Consider the following 7882-nt stretch of genomic DNA (forward strand, 5'->3'; position numbering starts at 1 on the left):
AAAGAGCCTATTACAGGGGCATCTGGGTTGCTCCATCAGTTGAGTGTCCCACTCTTGATTTTGGCTCAGATTGTGATCTCACCATTGGTGAGACTGAGTCCTTCATCGGGCTCTTCATTGACAGCACAGAGCCTACTTGGGGTGCTCTCTCCTCCCTCTCTCTGCCCCTCCCCTGCTTATTCTCTCACCCCCCCCACCAAAATAAACATTTCTTTAAAAAAAGAGCCTATTACACAATTTAGGTTTTGATTATTTGGTGAAGAGTTTAAGGACGCAGGACTTTGTCCTGGCTTGTCTACTATCTAGAGGTGGGGACAATTCAATAATTGAGTATCTCAAAGAATCTTATGTATTGAAAGGATAGACTAAAGAGAGGCTAATAATATAAGTAATTTTAAGAAGCAGCAATTGCTCATATTAACCAGGGAAGGGTTATACTTAGTATCTTGTGGCTTGGACCATGCTTCACCTATGTTCACACATGGTAATAAAGTGGTCTCATTTTTGTCTTTATCCATTATGGTTTCAGAATGGTCTTACCTAACTTTGAGATTCCATGAAAAAATTTATGTTCAACAAGAGACTCAAAGACCTATAAGTTCTAGGTTAGCTTCTAGCACCACCAAGGCCTGGCTGAAAGTACCAGGCCAGGTCCAATATGTCTAGGGCTTACTCTTTCTTACTTGTTTCTATTAAAGAATGTTAATAGAATGTTAAATAGTAAAGTATAAAATGTAAAAAAAAAAAAAAAAAAAAAAATTGAGAATTCCCCATAGAGGTATTTATTCATTGATTGATTTATGTTTTTACTTACTTTTGGAAGTTAAGGCAAAATTTATTCAATTTCCTTTCAATCATACCATCTAAAGCATGTATTTTGGTTATGGCAAGGATATGATTTCTTTTAGGGCCTTCTCCAATTATATTTTAGTTCAGAAATGCATATTTGACAGGTACAAATTAGAGAAACATTTCTGGCCTGAGCCCTTATCCAGGATGAGTACATCTTTACCTGTTTTTATGTGGCCTAGCCAAGTAAAGTTCCAGAGGGCCTTGGCGGTATCCTTACTCTCCTCAGGCTGTGCTCTGAATGATGAGCACCTTGGCCACCCCTCCAAAGCAAGCTGATCTGGAAGCATGTTTTCCACTATCACATCTTAATTCATGAACCAGGTATGCAATAATCTATATCTGGATCCTTGCAATGGCTGACTCAAAGCAATGGCTCTTCTATTCACATTGGTTTTACTTGGGTCTAGATCTTGTTGACTGTCAAGTACTGGAGAACAAAAGCTTCATTCACCTCTACCAAATCCATGTCCTTAAGATTCGGTCTTTTTTAAATTTATTTTTAATTTACTGCCGCACTGATAGCAGAGAGAAGGCCAATATCCATGATAGAGGAATCACATTCAGACACAAAATAGCCCATAATTCTTGCCAGTCATGTGAAGCTATGTTTTTTTGTTGTTTTGTTTTGTTTTGTTTTCCTTACCAGCAACTTCACTAGCTATGAAAGTGCCAGACATTCCCAATGTATTCCTTGAAGTGAGGGTCCCTTCTTTCTTGAATACTACAGGAAGTTTATTTAACTGTTTCAGGCTTGTTTGGGGCCCAGCACGCTCAGCTACTTGCACTGCCTATATTCCCTTCTCTGTCTTCACCTCAGTTGGTAACATCTCATTATTAAAGTAAGCGGCATCATTAGCAGCTTTTCCCCTCTGCTGTGATTACAGGGCATATTTGTTACATTCTTCTTTGCCACTTTTATGTTTTGCAGCAAAACTCTCTGCAGTAATTCCCATGGGAAATCGGACATGTTGATCTGTTAATGTTGCTCACAATGAAACTTCCAGCTTAAAAGCATTTCCAAAGTTGGTTCTAAAATGCGCGTTTCTGACACAGTAGGGAACCTGGCTTATATTTGTGGATCCTCCATACAACTTTAGCTTCTTAAATACAAATTTGCTGACATTGATTCACAATGGACTGAAAAACAGAGCCACAAAGCCCATTAACAGGGAGGGCTGAGGTATCTTTGAGATTCCCACAGTCAAACCAACATGCCTTGCCAAGTATGCAGTGTCTGAAGAACTATTTGCCAATTTATTATAAAGCATGCAATTCAAATGCAGACAAATGGAAGACATACTTTTAGCAAGGTATGGAGAGGTGGGGAGTGGGGGTTCTATGCTCTTCTGGGCACACCACCATCTAGGAGCTTTTATCTGTTAACCAACCTCGAATCTCTGATTCATTCATTTCTCATTCATATCAGAAAGACTTGCAAAACAATGAAATTAATCTTTAATAGTAGATTTTTTTTTTAAATTCTCAAGTATCATTTGAGGCAGCAACAGTTGTAGGTAATTTTAACATGTCTCTAAACTATTGGCAAATAGAAGTTCAGTCTCTCCTACCCTATTATTATTTGCACTTGGAATTTTCTTTTTTAATGTTTATTTTTTTTGAGAGAGAGAGAAAGAGCACATGCGCTGAGAAGGGGCAGAAAGAGGGAGAAAGAAGATCCAAAGTGGGGTCCTCACTGACAGCAAAGAGCCCCATGCGGGGCTCAAACTCATGAACTGCCAGATCACGACCTAAGCCAACGCTGGATGGTTAACTGACTGAGCCACCCAGGCGCCCTGCGCTTGGAAATTTCTATATATTTAGTTTCTAAGTAAGGACAATTCTGACTTAGAGGAATAAAGACACGTGCTTAAAATACTGAGATCAAGTATAAGTTTCAGTGCCATCACCATGTTATAACTTAATAAGACCTATATTTTATGCCAAATTCATAACAGGAACCTCCATAATAGGAACCATCGTATCTTACTTGATTGAGGTAATTATTTGGCCAGTTAATTGAAGAAGTAATATAAAGTAGGAAGTACAAACAAAAAATGTACACACACCTTAAAACTTTAGTTCAAATTAAAAACATATGCAGCTACTGGATGATGAGTGGAGAAACCCTTTTCTGTAGTTTGCTGATTTGTGTTTCATCTTTTTACAGAAAAAGACATCCTAAGACCTCATCTGCAATATCTAGCAATGGTTTCATGAGGAGAAGTAAGAGGTCCAGAAGACAGGTGCTTACTAGGCATGGTAGTTTAGTCAGTACATTTTCAAAAGGGGATTGAAACGTCCAGTCAACTGCAAAGATTAGTTATGTGAAGATACATTGAGAGCTTCTGTGTGTTCTGTAAAATGAAGACACAGTCTTCATAATTAGTAAGGATTTTCTTTATCATCTGAAAGGGGTGATAATTATTTGTAAGTATGTATAAGTTTTATGCCCTACATGTTAATGCCTATTCGTTAGATGGGAGGTGTTGTAATTCTTGTTTTTCCCCTATATCTCCTTTCCTGAAGACACTACTGCAAAGTAGTTTGGAAAATTAAGAATAGAAAACAGAATTCTCAACAGCAGTTGGCTGTTTAGTTGGCTAAACATACAGTTGGCCAAAATGTATTTATAACTTATTTTTTTAGAAAATATATACTTATAGACAAGGTTATCAATCTATTTATCGATATCTATATAATCTATAGGTAATCTATATGTATGCATTAAACATATAACATACATATGTATATACATGTATATGTATGTTTTCCCCACAAACACCAATGATATATTGACATTCATCCTACTTATTAGCTATGCTGTCAGTCAAAAAAGCTACGACTGCTCTCTAATGGCATCTGGCAGAAGTAAACCAAGATTAGAGGATAAAGTGATCGGTCAGGCCTCCAAGCCAATCTGTGCAGCTTTCAATTCCAACGAATCAGTGACACCTGCATGTGGTAATCATTCTCTGGTTACAAGTGCTGGCAGAAACAAGAGACCTGTTTTTCAAGTTAGAGCAAAATAAGCTAAATATAAATGTGAAAATCCTCTTCACAGTAGAATTGTAATCCTATTTTTTAAAGGAGGAAACAGCAGAGCTGTCTTATTCACATTTTCAATTATTTTGTAGCAAGGTAGATTAAGCTTAAGCACACCAATGAAGGACAGATAACCATGGTGGGGATGTTATCTTCCAGCGTCCGTGATAGGGATTCAGACTCTTGTCCAGTATCTTGCCGTGGGGCTTCAAACTGCTGTGCTGGTACTCGCTACACCAGTATCCTTTTTAGTTACTTGTTAGAGATGTGTGAACCTTTCATCTTGTGAAACTTGCCAACCTCAGGAATATTTTATGAGTTACCAGCTTTGCAACGTTTGCAGAATACATTCAAACATCACTTTTACAGGCAACAGGACTACAAATGTTTCTCCAAAGATTAAAAAAAAAAAAAAAAAAGGTATATAAAAAAAGAAACCTTGGAAAGATAACCATGGAAAGACAGTATTTTTCCATTGTTTCCCAGTGAACTCTCCTGTTTTGTTTTGGTTTTTTTTTCTAACTGGAAGTCAGACCCTGACTAAGGGGTCAGCAGACCTTTGGTCTCATTCTCAATCCACTCTTTCTCGAGAAAAGCAAAACCATTATAGGTAATGAGCTTCTCCCATTTTTTTTTTACCAGTCATTTATCTGTAATTCTTAGGTAAAATAAGATACTATTTGATAATTTAGTATTTTTATTTTCCCTCTTTTCAACCAATTATTCCTATCTAATCTTTTAACAAATTCTCAGTATTTACTTACTAAATGATGAAATATGCCAAAGTTTTTTAAATAAACTTTCAAAGATCCTATAAAAAATGCACTATTCTTTTTTCAAATGTCCACAGTAGTACATTGTTATTTTTAACCAAAAATAATGCCTGTGGAACCCCAGAAGGCATTACGGACAGCTGGATGTTAGATCTAATGAATAGGGCAAGCCTGGCTTTAGATCTTGAATTAAACTGCTCTGAAAATTTGACCTGTCTAACTAGTTCAGTGAGAAAGAGTAAAACTGATTTGAGGAACACATTTTTGGGAGCAGACCTATACAACTGGCCTCGCTCATGAAGAAAAAAAAAAAAAAAAGGAAACGAATAGTTATAGAACATCTAGTACATTTCTCAGTGTCAGGGTCTCAGTGTCACAGATATTTTTATTTGCTGCCTTATATCCATTCTCCCTTTAGATATTATTTAAGGTCAGTTTATGAAGTCTCCATGGGAATTTGCCCCTGGATTGTTCCGGAGAGGGGGTATACATGACTTAAGCCAAATAGCATATTGAATGGTGAATATCCAAAATCTATCTATTCAGAATAAATCTCAGAAATTTGGAGGATTTATACAAAATATTTCCTTTGTTTCTCCTAAACTAAGAATTTAGGAGCTGCAGCCATCTTGATACCAGGAAGAGAGTCTAAGGGTAATTGCTCCAATTTACTGGAAACAAACTTGAGATAAGGTCAGAGAGAAACCAAGATCTGGAATATTGTTTAAGCCACCGCATCAAGCCTGATCATAAGTTGTTCCCTATATTCATAGATTTTTCATCTAATCAAGCACTGGCCATGGAAGGCATAGCACAGTTTACTGAACCATATTGTAAACCAAGTGGCCAGCAGAAGCAACAGCATCTAAAACTTCCCACTCCCCACAGAATGGAAAATGTAGCACTCTTAACTTGCTTCTGTTAGAGCACACGACATTTTATGGGCATGCGGTCTCGAAAGGGAAATGTTGGTTGTTCTGTCTGGAAGGTGGAAACAGATAAATGAGTTATTGCTGCTCAACTTTCAGATATCATCAAAGTGAGGACAGTATTCACTGCAATATGTCTCAAGCGTTACTAGATAAGACGATGCCTTAAACTGGATGAAACCATGGTTTACACTGAAAACACAAATTAGAGGTTTAACCAACCAATTAGAGGTTGTATAGGTTAGTTGTATAGGTTACAACTTACTTTAAAGTAAATATTCAAAAGTATGGCCCTTAAAAATGATAACTCTGGGAAAAGCCTAAGCCAGATTAGATGCTAGGCTAATAAGCATAAACTATGACGGCCCTGGAAAATCCATAAGAGAGGAATGGTCTAGCTATGAGGAATTATAAAACTGAAGGATGAGTGAGGTACATACAATTACCTGTGACCTTCAACTAGTATGTAAAAAAATAGGACTTTTTAGTCAATAAATGTTCTTCTGTGGAATATCATGTACCACTAAGATACATCTTATTATTAAAGAGATAACCAGAATAAAATTTCTTAGCCTAAAATAACACACATTCATTAAGGGAGAAAGACATGTTCACAGATGGCTACAACACAAACATTACAAAATAAGGTACGGGCAAGTTATAATAAGCGGGCAGGATATTGACTACTTAATTTTCTTTGGGGAGTTGGGAAAGAAAGTAACCAAAAAAGCTTCAAAAAAACAGTACAATTTGAGCTGCATAGCAATGGAAAAACAGCTATTTAACAGGCAACTAAGAAAAAGAACAGTCTAGTCTCGAGTAAGGGAATAGAAGACAGGGAAGCATGAGGTCTAAAAAGAAATCGTGTATTTAATACTGTGCAAATCATTTAGTATAACGGAAAGTACCAACACACTTGTCATAAGTGAGATTGTGGAGAGTTTTCTTGAGGGTATATAGTTTAGGTAAAATAATCACACAGCTAATATTTATAAACCACCTCACAGTTCACCAAATAATTTCACGTGCAACACTTTATAACCCTGCTACTCTGGTAAAGATGTCATAAAGTGGCTTAGAAACTTTAGGTTAATTTTCTTATGAAAACATTAAAACATTAAATCCTTCTAATAATTTTTCTATTATTTTCACCAAGATAAAATTACTAAGAATGATGCAGAGAGAAATTTTAGTGAATAAATATGCCACATCTTTTCTGAGTCCATTCCTTGGTAGTTTTTCAGCAAATTCATTGGTATGTTAGGATTTCTAAGATCTCAATAAACTTATAATGGTTCGTTTATATAGGTGAACTTAATAAAAGATTTAAAAATTTTCAATGTAAAACTGATTTAAATTCTGGGAGCCAAGGGGGGTATATTCTATTAAAACTGGGGAGGGGGGGAGAACAATAGGAAATAAATTCTCTAAGGACTTAAGGAACATTTTATTCCCCTTTATGCAGTAGAGCAGTTTCCACTTTTAGTGTTCATCTTTAAAATATAGAAGCAACCTCACCATGCAAATTTTATGCATAGAACCAAAAGATGAACAACTTTCACTGATTCCCACTGGTATGCCCAGAGTCATGAGAGCCCTTTCATTTAATTAAACCAAATGAAATTCTAAAATAAATTTAGAAACACCTTCAAAATAATCGAGGTGTGCACTTCTCTCTAAACCCTCTGCCTGCCAATTTTTCTCTTTAGTTAGGCAAGCATTTACATTATGTCATTAAAATCCTTTTTTACTTAATAGAAACTTTTCAATCCAGAGATAGATATTTTTACCCAAGCACAACATATTCTGTTTTTTTATAATGACCTACTGTTCTAATTGCTTATTTAGCTTATGGTGCAGTTTGTTTTTATTCTAATGCATGGTATTAATGGTTGATATTTTAAATGTCTGCACCATTAAGTATATAATGAATTACATCATTTCCCCCCTACTCTTTCAAATGAGTTAAATAGAAAGGAAACACTTAGCACTATTTATGATCTATACAGATATGTAGCATAGTGTGGAAATTTGATAACACCCTACTTTTTAGTTCTGTTAGTTTGCTGCACTGCCTTAACAAAGTATGAAAAACTGTGTGTCTTAACCAACAGAAAGTTTTTGTCTCACAGTCTGCAGGCTAGAACTCCAAGATCAGCGAGTTAGGAAGGCTGGCTCCTACTAAGGGCTGTAAGGGAGCCTCACAGCCCATATCGCTCACCTACTTCTGTGGTCTACACACAGTCTCTAGTGTTCCTTAGCTTGTACATGCATTCCCTGACTGCT

General features: G+C 36.3%; 1 pseudogene; it reads right to left on the reverse strand.

Annotated features, from left to right (window-relative positions):
* Positions 1-1074: 1074 nt before the first annotated feature.
* Positions 1075-2120, reverse strand: LOC102968811 (annotated as a pseudogene).
* Between the last annotated feature and the right edge of the window lie 5762 nt (positions 2121-7882).

The sequence above is a fragment of the Panthera tigris genome, chromosome C1 (assembly GCF_018350195.1).
Source record: "Panthera tigris isolate Pti1 chromosome C1, P.tigris_Pti1_mat1.1, whole genome shotgun sequence".
Taxonomy (NCBI): Eukaryota; Metazoa; Chordata; class Mammalia; order Carnivora; family Felidae; genus Panthera; species Panthera tigris.